Source organism: Mus caroli, unplaced genomic scaffold (genome assembly GCF_978045245.1).
Source record: "Mus caroli unplaced genomic scaffold, Mus_caroli_1 scaffold_13, whole genome shotgun sequence".
Lineage (NCBI taxonomy): Eukaryota > Metazoa > Chordata > Mammalia > Rodentia > Muridae > Mus > Mus caroli.
The window spans coordinates 20,782,587-20,798,724 of NW_028227268.1; the positions used below are offsets into that span (position 1 = coordinate 20,782,587).

Below are 16,138 nucleotides of genomic sequence, written 5' to 3' on the forward strand. Positions count from 1 at the left end.
CAGCAACAGTGTACTCATATAGATTAAAATAAATAAATCTTATTAAAGGAAAGAAAAATAAAAAGAGAATCGAGAGAGAGAGAGAGAGAGCGCTCATCTGTTAAGAACATTTGTTGCTCTTGCAGGGGCTTGGGTTTGGTTCCCAACATTTACACATTTACAACCATCTGTCACTTCTGTTCTGCTAGGGGATCCAATATCCTCTTCTGACCTCCCTGGGCACCAGAGCATACATGGTGCCCATACGTTTATACAGGCAAAATACACACGCATACACAAAATAAGTCTAAAATAAACTTTTAAGGAAAATAATTGCTTCTCGGCCTTTTGGCGAAGATCAAGTGTAGTATCTGTTCTTATCAGTTTAATATCTGATACGTCCTCTATCCGAGGACAATATATTAAATGGATTTTTGGAAGTAGGAGTTGGAATAGGAGCTTGCTCTGTCCACTCCACGCATCAGCCTGGTATTGCAATACCTCCAGGAATGGTACATCCATTGTGAAATTTTTAAAAATTCTATTTATTTATTTGTTTGTTTGTTTTTTGAGGCAGGGTTTCTCTGTGTATCCATGGCTGTCCTGGAACTCACTCTATAAACCAGACTGGCCTTGAACTCAGAGACTCACCTGCCTCTGGATGAAAGGCATGTACCCCCACTGCCTGGCCCATTGGTGATTTTGGAATAAAAAAAATAAACAAGGAAAACAAACAGAACAGGGAAGTAGATTATATTATTAAGGAGAAGCAGGCAGGGAAGAGTTGTGGGTGCACCATGAGGCCTGGGGAGGATTTGGTCCCCTGATTGCCAGCATTTGGACCACTAGTGCTGAAGAGACCAAACTATATACACAGGCTGGCTGGTTTCTCTTCCAACAGGATGGCCACTAGGAGCCCTTCCTTTAAATTCTCGAGCTGCAAACACTTTGCCTCAAAGTTGCTCAGAGCCTAGAAGGAACTGGGTTGTCCATGACCCTTCAAATATGGCAGCTGTTAGAAGGTAGAGAGTGGAGTATTCTGCTAGAAGCCTACAGATGAAGATTTTAGAACTCTCAGCTCTTCCTGTACCATGCCTGCCTGGATGCTGCCCTGTTCCCACCTTGATGATACTGAACTGAACCTCTGAACATGTAAGCCAGCCCCAGTTAATTGTTGTCCTTATAGAGAAGAAGAAGAAGAAGAAGAAGAAGAAGAAGAAGAAGAAGAAGAAGAAGAAGAAGAAGAAGAAGAAGAAGAAGGAGAAGGAGGAGGAGGAGGAGTAGGAGGAGGAGGAGTGGGAGGAGGAGGAGGAGGAGGAGGTGGAGGAGAGTCAGGCTGGCTTGAGGCTGCTGCGGGAGCGAGGATTCAAAAGAAAAAGGCAATTAGACAAGACTGTAGCATGACCCCAGCCAGTTCTGAGGCTGAGGTGAAATAATTTTTTTCCCAATCTGCTTTTATACCATTTTAGTTACATGTAAGTGATAAAGTCAGCTCTAGTTTGAGGAACAAGCAAGACCATAAACACAAATCATCAAGGAACAAGCAAGGCAATAAACAAAGTCCCACGATCGCTGTTTCTAAGGCGTTATCAGGATGACCAAGGTATCTGAGCCTACTTCCATGTCCAAGCCCAAAGTCATATTCTTGCCTGAAGCCTACTTCTTTGTTCTAGCCTAAAATTAGATTCCTGCCTGAGCTTACTTCCTTGTCCTGGCCCAATGTCAAATTCCCACCAAGTGGGCCCCAAAAGCTCTCCACAGCCAGGGTTTCTTCTGGTCTGTCTTTGCACATGAGGAGACCTAAGGACAATGTCAGGTGTCTTCTACCCCTCTCCATCTTATTCCTGTGAGACAGACTCTCTCTGTCTCCATCTCTCTATGAACTGGAAGCTCGCTATTTAATGTAGGCCAATGCTCAGTGAACTCCAGGCCCACCTGCCTCCACCTCCCACTGCTGGGGAAACAGACATGTGCAGCCATGTTTTACATGGGTGTTAGGGATTCGAACTGGGGTCCTCACATCTGTGCAGCAAATGCTCTTACCTTCTAGTCTGTCTTCCTGGGCTCCAGGAATTGATCTTTATGGGGCTCTAAAGGTAAGCCTGTAGTTCTTTCTACCTCTTCCTGAGTCTGCTGTTTTTCTTCCTTGTTTCTGTAACCCTGCTTAACACATAGCATTAAGTGATCCTAACGTTCCACCTTTGATGCCTTTGCTCTGGATGTCTTGAAGGTTTCTACTCGGCTTAGAAAGTCTGAAAAAAACCATCATCGTGGCAAAGGTCAGGGCCCTTGGCTCCCTTTGCTTCCTCTCAGTGTCTGTGTTGTGATCCAAGCGAGTGAGCTCGTCCGGAGTTTTGTGCAAATCTTTGCAGTTTCTTCTGCCTTTACAGCTTCTTGCCCAGATCAGGATCCTTCAGTAATGTCAGTCCCAATAACCCAGCCCTTGTGATAGATAGAACAGCAGAGGGCGCTGGGAGCCTGTGCTTGCTGACACCTCCGGCAGTGCCAGAGAAGGCTTGGGGTGTAGCTCAGTTTGGTACACAGTCTGGCTGATGGAGCTGGCCTGGACCCCGTCTCCAAGTTAATTAATGAACTAATTAAATAAGGGAAATAACAAGGATAAAAGAGCCCTTGTCCAGTTAGGCAGGCATGGTTTCCTGGTTCCTAGGATGTAGAACATAAGGGGAGTTCTAAACACAAACAAGAAATGACTTGTAGACTTCTGGAAACTATGTTCTGTCCCTCCCTTCTCCCTCCTCTCCCTCTCTGAGTGTGTATGTGTACATGTGCATACCGTTCCATGTGTGCTGCTACATGTGTGTGCACAGGTCCTCATGCTTGCATGGCAAACACTTTATGGACTGAACCATCTCCCAGCCTCTCTCCCTCCCTCTTTCAGTAGGAGTCTTGCTATATTGCACAGCCTGGCCTTGACTTCCTGGACTCCGCTGTCCTCCTGCCTGGACAACTCAAATAGCCAGGGCACCAGATGTGTGCTGCTTAGCATGACATTGTCATTTCTCCTTTTAAGGAGTTCTAGACTTTCCTCAACCTTTATTTTTGGTGCCTGGGCTTCAGTGCCCCTGAGCGCAGGAGTTGCCACAGAGTCATGCTCACGCTGCTGATACATGGACATTTTATGCCTTTGCTCCTGCATCTCCAGCATTTGGCGAGCTCAGAGGCCTCAAAATGGTGCCTGCCCCAGAAGCAATTCAGAGGCTGCACTTGACTTCTTGGTTGCCAGTGTTCCTTTGGATTCTTTTGTGTCCATTTGATAGATGCTTGTTTGTTTGGAGACAGGATTTTCTCTGTGTAGTCCTGGCTCTCCTGGAATTCACTCTGTAGACCAGGCTGGCCTCGAACTCAGAGATCCACCTGCCTTGTTCACTCTCTGCCCCATCCCCCAAGTGCTGGGATTAAAGGCTGTGCCACCACTGCCTGGTTTCTGGGTTCTATTTATTTATTTATCTATCTTTATCTTCTGTACATTGACTGTATGAAGGTATTTGATTCCCCTGGAACAGGAGTTACAGAGGGTTGTGAGCTGCCATGCGGGTACTGGGAATTGAACTCAGGTCCTCTGGAAGAGCAGCCAGTGCTCTTAACCACTGGCCATGGTTCCAGCCCTTCTGTATGTTCTTTTTAAAGTGAGGTTTGAGTGTTGCCTCTAGTTTTTCAGCTTCTCAAACTCCATCTTCCTCGGACCCTAGATCACATTTTCTCCTCGTCTTCGTACAGCTTCCCAGCTCTTCACTGGGACACAAAGGCAGCAACAAAGGTCCGTGTTTCTGCCTAGTTCCCGTATCCTTTGCTCTATGTAAATTTTCTATATAAGAGTCTGGATGTAAGGAATCTGGAGATGGCACTGTCGATAAAGTGCTTGCCACACAAGCAGGAAGTCCAGAGTTTAGTCCTCAACGTCAGCCTAAAAAGCCGCATGTGAGAGTGCAGAGTCCTGACCTTAGTGCTGAAGAGGTGGGGACAGGTACATCATTGGGGCCTCTGGCCAACCAACCTAAGCCTACCTGCTGAGTTCCAGGTTGGTGAGAGACCCTGACTCAAAAACAGTAAGATAACAGTACCTGAGGAGGAACAAGGCCCAAGACTGATCTCTCATCTCCACATGCATCTCCCTCACAGGTATACACAGACACACAGACACACACACACACAATCTCGATGTCTCTAACTAGTAATCAGTGGGTGCTTTATTTTTATACAACTGTTCATTTTGACCTCATTATAAGATTTAACACTTAACTTGTATGTTCCTGTATGTATGTATGTGTGTGTGTGTGTCCTGAAGTGTGTGCACACATATTTGTCCTCACTGGGGATCACATGGGCATGTGTGCACACCTGCCTCTGCCTCTTAAGTGCTGGGATTAAATGCCTGCACCACCATGCCTGGCTGCTTCTTTTCTGCCTTCTCCTTTGTATTTGTTTTTATTTTATAGGTACGGGCTCTGTCTTAGAGTTTCTGTTGCTGTGAAGAGACGCATGACCATGGCGACTCTTATACAGGAAAGCATTTAATTTGGGCTGGCTTACAATTCAGGATTTTAGTCCCTTGTCATCCTGGTGAGAATCATGGCAGCATGCAGGCAGTCATGGTGCTGGAGAAGAAGCTGAGAGTCCTACATCTGGATCTGCAGGCAGCAGCAAGCTACAAAGATGTTGGGCCTTGCTTGAGTTTCTCAGCCCTCAAAGCCCACCCCCAGTGACAGACCTCTTCCAATAAAGCCACACCCACCCCAACAAGGCCACACCTCCTAATCCTACCTCTCCCTTTGGGCCTATGGGGCCATTTTTATTCAAACCACCACAGGATCTTTGCCTGTGTATCCTATGTATGCAGTGCCTGCAGCGGCCAGGAAAGGTCAGATGCTTGTGAGCTTCAGTGTCAGTGCTGGGAACCAAACCTGGGTCTCTGTAAGAGCAGCAAATGCTGATGTATCTCTCCAGTTCTTTCTTTCATCTTTGCATTTAACTCCAATGCTCCCTTAGCTATGAAGGCAAAGCCTCCAGTGGGCCACCACGCCAGGCTCTCATTAGCTTCTTTTTGTTCGTGTTTTTCAGATAGGGTTTCTCTGTGTAGCCCTGGCCATCCTGGAACTTGCTCTGTAGATTAGGCTGGCCTCAGACTCACAGCCATCCACCTGCCTCTGCCTTCCAAATGCTGGGAGCAAACAAAGGTGTGTACCTGGCTGAGTCCAGGTAGCTTTTAACTGGCAGCATTAATTACTTTATATAAAACAAGACTTAGAAAAGGCAGCCTTTGTAGAATGTACATGAGAAAATGAGCCAGGTGTTGGAAATCATTGCCACTTTTGAAAATGAAGTCCATGGACAAGCATCAGGGTCAGGAACTCACATGGTTCTTCCATGTGTGGTACTTGTGGCTTACGCTTCTTTTAGGTAAGTTTCCATGATGCTAAGAACTGGGCTGGTGAGATGGCTTAGTGGGGAAAGGCGCTTGCTGCCAAGCCTGAGGACCCAAGCGCTGGCCCTGGAGCCCAGATAGTAGAAGGCAAGAACCAACTTCACCAAGTTGCCCTCTGACCTCCATGTGCGACAGTGGCACAGACACCTGACTGCAAATGTGTACGCACACACAGACAGGTAAACAAGATTTTAAAATACTTCTAAGATTTTTTTGTTGTTGTTGATATTTAAAAAGTAAAGAAAAATGGACCCCACTCCTCTAAAACCCAAACAAGATAAACAAATAAATCAGGCTGGGGATGATGTAGCTTAGTGGCTGAGTAATTGCTCAGCATGCTGAAAGACCTGATTGTCCAGTTAGATACCTAAGGGATTTTCTGATTTGTCTATCTATCTATCTATCTATCTATCTATCTATCTATCTATCTATCATGTGTGTGTGGCATATAGTTGTTTATGTGTGTGGAGTGTAGTGTGAGTATGTGTGTGTGTGTACATGTGTGATGTATGTGGGGGTAGATATGTGTATGGTGTGTGTATATGTATGTAATGTGTGTGGTATATAGCATGTGTGTGTGCGTATGTCTTGGTCAGGGTTTCTATTCCTGCACAAACATCATGACCAAGAAGCAAGTTGGGGAGGAAAGGGTTAATTCGGCTTACACTTCCATACTGCTGTTCATCACCAAAGGAAGTCAGGACTGGAACTCAAGCAGGTCAGAAAGCAGGAGCTGATGCAGAAGCCATGGAGGGATGTTCTTTACTGGCTTGCCTCCCCTGGCTTGCTCAGCTTGCTCTCTTATAGAACCAAGACTACCAGCCCAGAGATGGCACCACCTACAAGGAGCCTTTCCCCCTTGATCACTAATTGAGAAAATGCCTTACAGTTGGATCTCATGGAGGCATTTCCTCAACTGAAGCTCCTTTCTCTGTGAGAACTCCAGCTGTGTCAACTTGACACAAAACTAGCCAGTACAGCATACATGTATGGTATGTATGTGGGGGGTTGGATGTGTGCATACGTGGGTGGAATGTATGTGTGTGTGTGCTATGTTGTAAGGGGAGGTTCAGATACTAAGGTCTAGTTCCCTAATTGGTTCTTTTTTTTTTTTTTGGTTTTTCGAGACAGGGTTTCTCTGTATAGCCCTGGCTGTCCTGGAACTCACTTTGTAGACCAGACTGGCCTCGAACTCAGAAATCCGCCTGCCTCTGCCTCCCGAGTGCTGGGATTAAAGGCGTGCGCCACCACGCCCGGCTCCCTAATTGGTTCTTGATTTGTCAGTAAAGAAGGCCAGGAGCCAATTGATGGGCAGAAGGTACAGGTGGGACTTTCAAGTCCAGGAGGAAAAGGCAGGTGCGAGGAAGGAGAAGGTTTTTTTTCTGCCATGCTTTGGAGGAAAGAGGATGCTGCAATCATGTAAGGCCTCGGGACGGCTGGGGCCTGCGGCCTCCACTATGGGCAGATGGCTAAGGAGATTGGCAGGGGCTAGGTGATACAAGCTACTAAGTTTTAGGGCAGAGGGAGAGACAGAAATAATAAATTTATAAGGGTACGCATTTCCTAGTTGGGGGTATTTGCGCCCAGCAATTGTACTAGCAGGCAAGTTCTAAAGTAATAAAACTGTCTGAGTGTCCTTTATCTGCGGTTTCAAGGGTCTTAGGAATGGGCTAGTAATGCGACCCCTCCCAGAGCCAAGTCGGAGCAAAGGTGGTTAGAAAAGGAAGCTGGATTGGGGCTGACTGCGATTGATCCTGGAGCTAAGCCAGGTGGAACAAAAGGGAGCCAGGAGGGGCCAGAGTGCAGCAGCTCCTGGGCATGGCAGTAGCATGCTTTTAAAACTACACGCAACGGTGTGTGATTTATAGTGTGTGTGTCTGTGTGCATGCATGCATATATATGTGTAGTGTATGGTGTGTATTTGGTGTGTGTATGTAGTATGTGGAGTGTGTATGTGGTGTGTGGATTATGTGGAGTGTGTATGGTGTGTGTGTGTGTGTGTGTGTGTGTGTGTGTGTTAAGTAGCCAACATCTCCAGCCAAGCTAGCTGGAAAGAGATCTAGCACAGCCACAGAAAGAATAATCTGATGTCACTGTGTTGGTGTTGTTTGACATTTCCCAACTTTTTTTCCCCACACAGGAAGAAAGGAGGAGAAGGAGGAAGAGGAAGAGGAAGGGGGAGAAGAAGCTCAATCTTACTTTATATCTCGGGGAATATTTAAATGGGTTTTTGTAGAAATCTAGGAAAAGGCAGTAAAAGTCTTGCCATGTTAGGAGTTATTATGGTTCTCAAAACCAGAGTATTGAAAAAAAATCAAACTGCTCAAATATCTCACCATCTTCCAGAAATGTTCTGGCAAGAGGGTAGTAAGAGCTATGCAAGTTTGAACCTTTGACCCACTAATACCAGTTTTGGGAGAATACCCCAAGGAAATAATATTCCAAAAAAGGGGGAAATGTAATTTTTGTAAAGATATTTATGTGCTATTTATGAGTGAAATCTGGAACCAGTTCCAATGCCAAATAAGGGAATGACTGGGCCAGTGTAGCATAGGGACCTGGGCAGCCTCAGGACTCGGCTCTCAGGGCCAGGGGTAGCCTCGGTGTCTCTGGTACATTGACTACTAGAAGTTACAAGAACGTGTGTGTGGGGCTGGTGAGATTGGCTCAGTGGGTAAGAGCACCCGACTGCTCTTCCGAAGGTCCAGAGTTCAAATCCCAGCAACCACATGGTGGCTCACAACCATCTGTAATGAGATCTGACTCCCTCTTCTGGTGTGTCTGAAGACAGCTACAGTGTACTTACATATAATAAATAAATATATCTTAAAAAAAAAAAAGAACGTGTGTGTGTGTGTTAGTGCAGAAACACCAGGGAGGGGTGGCATTAAGGCCTTCTGTGAAGGTGCAGTGACCTGCAGTATCTACTGCAGCCCTGGACATCTGACCAGTTACATGTAGTTATGATCTACCTTGTGGGTGGAGACTTGAACTTAGATCCTCTGGAAGAGTAGTTAGTGAGTGTTCTTCATCTCTGAACCTTGCTCCTGACTCTATTTTAATTTTGTATTACATTTTATTGGTTGATGTGTAGGTAGGTGAGCATTCCAATGGGATGTGGGGTGGGGGTGTCAGAGGGCAATTTGTGGAAATCGATTTTTCCCTTCCACTGTGCGGGCCCTGGGGATCAAACTCAGTCCTGAGGAAAAGAACCTTTACACTGGCACATATCTATCTATCTATCTATCTATCTATCTATCTATCTATCTATCTACTGAACTATCTATCCAAAGACAGGCTTTCAAGTAGCTTAAACCGGCCTCAAACTTGCCAGACAGTCTAATGTGACCTTGAGTTTGTGACCTCCTGCCTTTACCTCCTGCCTCTACCTCCCAAGTGCTTAGTTACAGGTAAGCGTCATCACTTAGGGTTTTTGTTGTTGTTGTTGTTGTTTTTTTGAGACAGGGTTTCTCTGTGTAGCCCTGGCTGTCCTGGAACTCACTTTGCAGACCAGGCTGGCCTTGAACTCAGAAATCCGCATGCTTCTGCCTCCCGAGTGTTGGGATCAAAGGCGTGTGCTACCATGCCCGGCCATCACTTAGTTTTCTATGACACTGACCATCAGACCCAGAGTTCCCATCTACCCGGAAGTACCCCGCCAACTAAGCTGTGTCTTCAGCCTTGTATGCAGAACATTTTTAAAGTCATGTATCTTGAATGTGAGTTACTATTTAACAACCAGAAAGCAAGCGCTGTCCACTGGAAGAAATGTTGCTACTTTAATGTTTACACATCAAGAGGGACCTCATTTTTCTACTGAATTCTTCATGTCAGACAGTTATTCAGCCTGGGAGGTTGGGGTTTTTGTTTTGTTTTTTTGTTTTTTTTTCTTTGCAAGTTCTAGACCAGAGAGCATCAAGCTAGGCTGAGTGAAGCAAGGAAGGAAGGAAGGAAGGAAAGGAGGAAGGGAGGGAGGAAGGGAGGAAGGGAGGGAGGAAGGGACAGACATAGGACCTGTTTTATCTCCTCCATCTCTCTCTCTCTCTTGGAAGTCCGAACAGAGTTAAACTGTTTGTCTTAACTCCGTTCTGTGTTGGTTCACAAGAGAATATGCTTTGTTTAGCTCCTTCTCCTTGGTGATTTCACAACAATGTTAAGCACATCCAACCCTTTGGGGAGACACATGATCTCCCCCTAACTCCTACAATGGCTGGCTGGGTCAGGCTTGGCCTATCTCACTCGAACTTTGGCTGAGAAGCTCAGTTAGTCTAGAGTCCAGAGCTGTTGGCACCTGTGGGTGAATTAGCCAACATCGGGGAGCGGGGAGAGTGGGGAGTAGGGCTCTTACCCTAAAGCTCACAGTAGCTTTACTCCAGTGAATCTGCATGAAGTGACTCTGGTTGCTTTAACAGCTAGACTTGATTGGAGGAAATATTTTCAAATTTAGAGCAATATATCTCCCATGTAAGATAGAACTGGGAAAGGGCTTTTTAAAAAATCAACTTCAAGGACAACCTCCACTTTCTTCTCCTCAAAAGTTCAAGGTCCTTTTGAGCTATGTAGTGAGTTTGAGGCCGTTAGGTTATAGGATGCTTTGCCTTTAAAGAACGAGGAACTGGGTAGTGGTGCACACCTTTAATCCTAGCAGGGGCAGGCAGGGGCAGGGGCAGGGAGGGGCATTGAGGCAGAGAGAGAGAGAGAGAGAGAGAGAGAGAGAGAGAGAGAGAGAGAGAGAGAGAGAGAGAGAGAGAGAGAGAGAGAGAGAGAGAGAGAGAGAGTGCCTGGTCAAGAAAGTGAGTTCTGGGGCTGGTGAGATGGCTCAATGGGTAAGAGCACCCGACTGCTCTTCCAAAGGTCCGGAGTTCAAATCCCAGCAACCACATGGTGGCTCACAACCATCCGTAACGAGATCTGAGTGTCCCTCTTCTGGAGTGTCTGAAGACAGCTACAGTGTACTTATATATAAATAAATAAATCTTTAAAAAAAAAAAAAAGAAAGTGAGTTCTAAGACAGCCAGGGCTATACAGAGAGACCCTGTCTCAAAAACAAAAACAAAAAAAGGGCTGGCAAGATTGCTCATCGGATAAAGGTGTTAGCCCCTAATCCTGATAGCCTGTATTTGATTCTGGGACTCATATGGTGGAAGGAGAGAGAGAACTCACTCCCACTAACTGCCCTCTGACTTTCAGACGGATGATGTATAATATGCATGCCACACACACACACACACACACACACGAATTAATAAAATTTTAGAACACTAGACCTGTTGCCTGGTATAATTTCTCAGATACACCGTGACTTGGCCTGCCTAGGATACTCCTCCCTGCCCTCAATGCATTATATTTCATTACAAATTTCTCATGGCTTTGTAAATGAGGAAGGCCCTATTTCTAGAAGTGAGTTGGTACCTACTGTGACCAATGGGACTGCTGATCAAATGTGGAGAGCCTGGCAAAGACTGGGGTTACTATATTCACTTCTGTGAATCCACTCTGATGCCCCTCAGAACTCTACCCAAGGCTTCAGAACCAAGGAGCCCTCTGCTGTGGTGTCATGGCGGTTTACAACAGTTTGTAGGGACAGGCATGCATGTCACCCCACTGAAGCAAAGTGGACTGGTAAGGAAGGCCTTGGCAGTTTAAATATATGGTCTATGTTAGTTACTTTTTTTTTTCATTGCTGTGGTAGAAAAACCTGACAAAAAGCAACTTAAGGGGGAAAGGGTTTATTCTGAATTATGGTCTGAGGGTGTGGTCCCTGTGGGGAAGGTTGGCAGTAGGGATGGTGGTGTATGGTCATATCGTGCCCGACATCAGGAAGCAGAGAGAAATGGATGCTGGGGCTTCTCTCTCTCTCTCTCTCTCTCTCTCTCTCTCTCTCTCTCTCTCTCTCTCTCTCTCTCTGTGTTTTGTATAAAGTCCACATTGCAGATGAAGGGATTTTTATTTTGCTCCCCCTTGGAGAGACAGGACTTGTAGAACGCCATCCTCCAGGCAGAGTGTCAGTACTGTCCTCGGTAGAGCAGCTGCGACTCCTGGCAAGAGATTCTCCAGATTGGACCCGTGGACATTCTGTTACAGAGGAGGAATGGAGACCCCATTAAACACCCACTCAAGATCCCAGCTCCTTCCCACAACTCCCTGCCATCCATGTGCAATTCTACCCGAGCAAAATGGGTCTTGTGATAGGGGAAGTGATAGACTATAGAGTATGGGGATGGTAGCTGAAAGAGGGCTCCATCTATGGAGATGGTGTCTTCCATCCTGGGGTGTGACTTCGTAGTAGTGTGGGTGCTTGGTTATGCTTTGTCTGTAAACCTAACAAATACATCAATCAGTTCTCCCAAGTTGGACTTCAGTCGAATTGTTGTCGTTATTATCTGCCGTTGGTGGGGAGGAGACATCTCTTCACATCTCCCCAGGGGAAGTTTATGCAACAATAGAGTGAGTAAAAAAGGCCTGGACCCAGGCTGGAGAGGTGACTCAGCAGGTAAGAGGACTGACTTGGGACTGGAGAGATGACTCAGCAGTTATGAGCACTGAGAACCTGGGTTTGATTCCTAGCAACCACATGTTGGCTCACATCTGTTTATAATTCCAGGTCTGGAGAAATCCAACACGTTCTTCTGGCCTCTGAAGTCAGTGCACACATGTGGAGCACAGACATACACACAACAACCCCCCCCCCACCACTAGGTAGACAAATAGTTATAGACATGGGTATGGGTATGGGTATGGGTATGGGTATGGGTATGGGTATGGGTATGGGTATGGGTATGGGTATGGATATAGATATAGATATAGATATAGATATAGATATAGATATAGATATAGATATGTAAAGGGACTGGACCTCAGCTGCCCATTCTGCGGGTGGAGAGCCAGAATGAAGTAATCCTGACCAGTCTCCTAGTATTAGAATTTTGGTTGAGTTGATTTGGAGGCTGTGACTATGGGAAGAGCAAAGAAAAATGTAGGAGGTTGGTCTGGTGCTGCTATTCAAATGCTAAGTACTGGCCTCTAAAACCTGGCTGCCCCTGGAGGAGATCCTCCTTCACTCCAAATGATGCTAAGCAACCTTGCTCCCCTCTTAGCTGGTCAAGAAAAGGCTAAAGCCTGTGATTGGGCAGAGAATAGAGGTGGATGGGTTTTCTGTTACCTGGCTGGGGGTTGCAGGTAGAGAGAGGAGAGGAGAGCGAGGGAGGAGGAAGCCACCATGAGAGGAGATGGACCCTGAGCATGTGGCCAGGAGAAATGACAAGTACCAAGGGACATGTGGCTGGGAGGTCTAAAACCGGCCCAATCTAGCTTCCAGCTTGTAAGTAAAATACCTGGACTGTGTGTCTTTTATACGGGCCACATGGATTATGTTCCTTTTGCAGAAGAAGGCAAGAAGACAGCATAAAGGGAAAGTATGGAAAAGCTGCTCTCTGAAAAAATAGCCTCATACTTAAAACAAAACAAATAAACAAACAACCCCCCCCCCCCCCCCCACACACACAGGTATTCTAGCTGAGGCCTGCTTCTAACAAGCTAGCTCTGTTTACTCAAGCCCTTTACTTCCATTTCAACAGTGGTGTGTTGCCGGATCCACCCATTACAGGAAGGAGACTGGCAGAGGGGAGGCTGCTCGGGGCTAAGAATGAGGTGACCTGAGGACAACTTAGCGTTATGACTTAGGCCAGTCATTACACCAATCATGACATCAATTTCTTTCTTTCTTTTCTTTCCTTTTTCTTCCATCCTCTCTCCTTCTTTCTTTTTTCCTGCCCCCTTTTCTCCCTTCTTTGGGAATAGCATCTCACTGTATGGCTGGCTTGAACTACCTCTGTAGTCCAGGCTGGCTTCAAACTCAAAGTCATCCTGGTTCAGTATCTCCAGCCAGTTACCTGGGGACAGCCAGTTGTGTCAGACTCACTATAAAAGGGGCTGCTTGCCCCCTCCTCACTCTCTTGCTCTCTCCTCTTCTCCTCTTGCTCCTGCTCTCTTCCCCTCTTCCCCTTTTCTCTCCATCCCCCTCTTCTCTCCATTCCCCTCCCCATCTCTCCATGTGCTCATGGCCAATCTCTACTCTCACTCTCTCTCTCTCCTCAGCTCCTCTCCCCATGCCCTGAATAAACTCTATTGTATACTATGCCATTGTGTTGACCATCATGTTGCTGGTCCCTCACAGGGAAGGGATGCTTCAGCATGGGCCCACAAAGGCACCCCCTTCTCCCACACTTACCACCCCTCCACCAAACATATCTTGCCTTCTCTCTTTCTCCCTCTCTCTTTTCGAGACAGGATTTTTCTCTATAGCTCTGGCTGTCCTGGAACTTATTCTGTAGATCAGGCTGGCCTTGAACTCAGAAATCTGCCTGCTTCTGCCTCCCAAGTTCTGGAATTAAAGGCATGCGCCACCACTGCCTGGCTCGGCTTTTCTTTGTTTTTATAAAATACAACAACCTTTAATTGAATTAATAATGATCACTAAAAAAAAAAAAAAAAAAAGTCAGGCAGTGGTGGTGTACGTCTTTAATCCCAGCATTTGGGGAGGCAAAGGCAGGCAGATCTTTGAGAATTCAAGGCCAGCCTGGTCTACAGAATGAGTTCCAGGACAGCTAGGGACACAGAGAAAGTCTGCCTCAAAAATCCAATAAAAATGAATAAATAAATATATTAATTAATAAATGAATGAACAAGTAATTTAGGAAAATTGAAGCAATTCCTAGTACACACAGGCCTCAAACGCATCGGACCCACTTCAACAATTATTGCAGACTAAAATCAATGAATATTAATAATTCAGCACCCAAAGTCATGGGTGTCAACCAACAGTCAGCACTGCTGGACGGGTTACAGTCCCTCAGTTGATGAGGCATGGAACTTCCAAGGTCCAGATGAGCCCTCTTATGAAATGGCCTAGGCCCATACAGTGGAACAGCAAAGCCATTGCCAGTGAAGGCGGGAGGTGCTCACATCGGAGTCCTTGACCAATCAAGGCAAAGAAGTGGACAAAAGTCCTGACTGGGTGTGATCCCAGCGAGTAGGCAGAACCACAGGCAGGCTGGCAGTTCCTTACAAGGTTAAATATAGTCACTATAAGACTTGGTATTTCCACTCCTGAAGATACTCCCAAGATACATAACATCATGCAGCCCTACAAATATTCATAGCAGTGTTATTTATAACAACCTCATTGTGGAGGCAACTCAAACATCCACTAACTGAGTCATAAACCAACAAAGTGTAGCATATTCCTACAGTGAAATACTGTTCATGACAAAATGGATACCTGGCCAACATGGTAGTGCATGCCTTTAAATCCCAGCTCTTGGGCAAAGGCAGGGATATCTCTGTGAGTTTGAGGCCAGCCTGGTCTACAAACCAAGTTCTAGGACAGCCAGTGTGGCACAGTGAAACCCTATCTTAAAAACCAAGTCAAGCCGGGCGTGGTGGCGCACGCCTTTAATCCCAGCACTCGGGAGGCAGAGGCAGGCGGATTTCTGAGTTCAAGGCCAGCCTGGTCTACAAAGTGAGTTCCAGGACAGCCAGGGCTACACAGAGAAACCCTGTCTCGAAAAACCAAAAAAAAAAAAAAAAAAAAAAAAAAAAAACCCAAACGCAAAAATAACAACAACAAAATCACATTCATGTATTTATTTTGTGTGTATGTGTGTGTGTTGGGGGAAGGTGGCTCACACAAGCCATGGAACATCTAAAGAGGTCAGAGGACAATCAGCAGGAGTGAGTGATGTGTTTTTATAAAGTCAAGGATATGTTTTATAGAGTGTGGTATGGTGTGGTGGGAGGGAGGTACCTCAGGGGGCCCATGCTGAGGCATTCACCCCATCCCACAGGTACCAGGCAGATGAAGGGGGTCAGAGAGAAAAGAGGCAGAGAGAGAGAGAGGAAGAGGCCAAACAGTCCCTGGTTGGTTGTTTGTTCTTGGTTTTTTGAGACAGAGTTTCTCTGTGTAGCCCTGGCTGTCCTGGAACTCGCTCTGTAGACCAGGCTGGCCTCGAACTCAGAGATCCACCTGCCTCTGCCTCCGGAGTGCTGGGATTAAAGGCATGTTCACCACTGTCTGGTCAAACAGTCCCTTTTATAGCAAGCCAGGTCCACCTGGAACTGAACTCCAATTGTTAGGTCTGGTGGTAATTGAAAGAGAGGGGAAGAGGAAGGGAGATGGGAGGGGAAGAGAGATGGGAGGGGAAGGGAGATGGGAGGGGAAGGGAAGAGGGAGAAGTGGGAGAGGGAGGAAGGAGTCGTGTCTACTCCTAAAGTATGGAGAGAGTTTATTTTAGATATGTGGGAAAGCACAGAGGAAAACATGTCTGGAAGAGTCCAGACTGGACCTTGTTGGCAGCCTCAGCAGGTACTCCATATGACCAGAGCGGGGAAGGAGGGGAGAGAGGGATGGCCAAGAGGACAGGAGACCAAACGAGGAGTTGGGAACCAAGAGAGGGAGGCCAGAGAGTGGCTTAGCCAGAATGGCTCAATTATAGGGGAGCCAGAGGAGCTGTGGGGTGGGAAGCCAGGCCGGGAGTCTGGGCTGGACTGTGCAGGGTTAGGGGGCGGGGTTTGCTAATCCTAACGGAAGCGCTAACCCTAGTGCAGCCAGCTTCTGCTTTGATATGTTAATAAGCACTGCCGATACACTTTGCAGTGGCAAGCATCTTTGCCCCTGGAGCTCTGTGCATTAAAAATAAATTATTTTGTCTTATTTAT

The 16,138-nt window shown here is 46.5% G+C and overlaps 1 non-coding gene across 1 annotated transcript; it reads left to right on the plus strand.

The window, feature by feature from the left end:
• The first annotated feature begins 311 nt into the window (after positions 1-311).
• Positions 312-502, plus strand: LOC115032731 (U2 spliceosomal RNA). Its single transcript, XR_003838346.1, has one exon. It is a non-coding gene; the product is annotated as a U2 spliceosomal RNA (small nuclear RNA).
• The last annotated feature ends 15,636 nt before the right edge of the window (positions 503-16,138 follow it).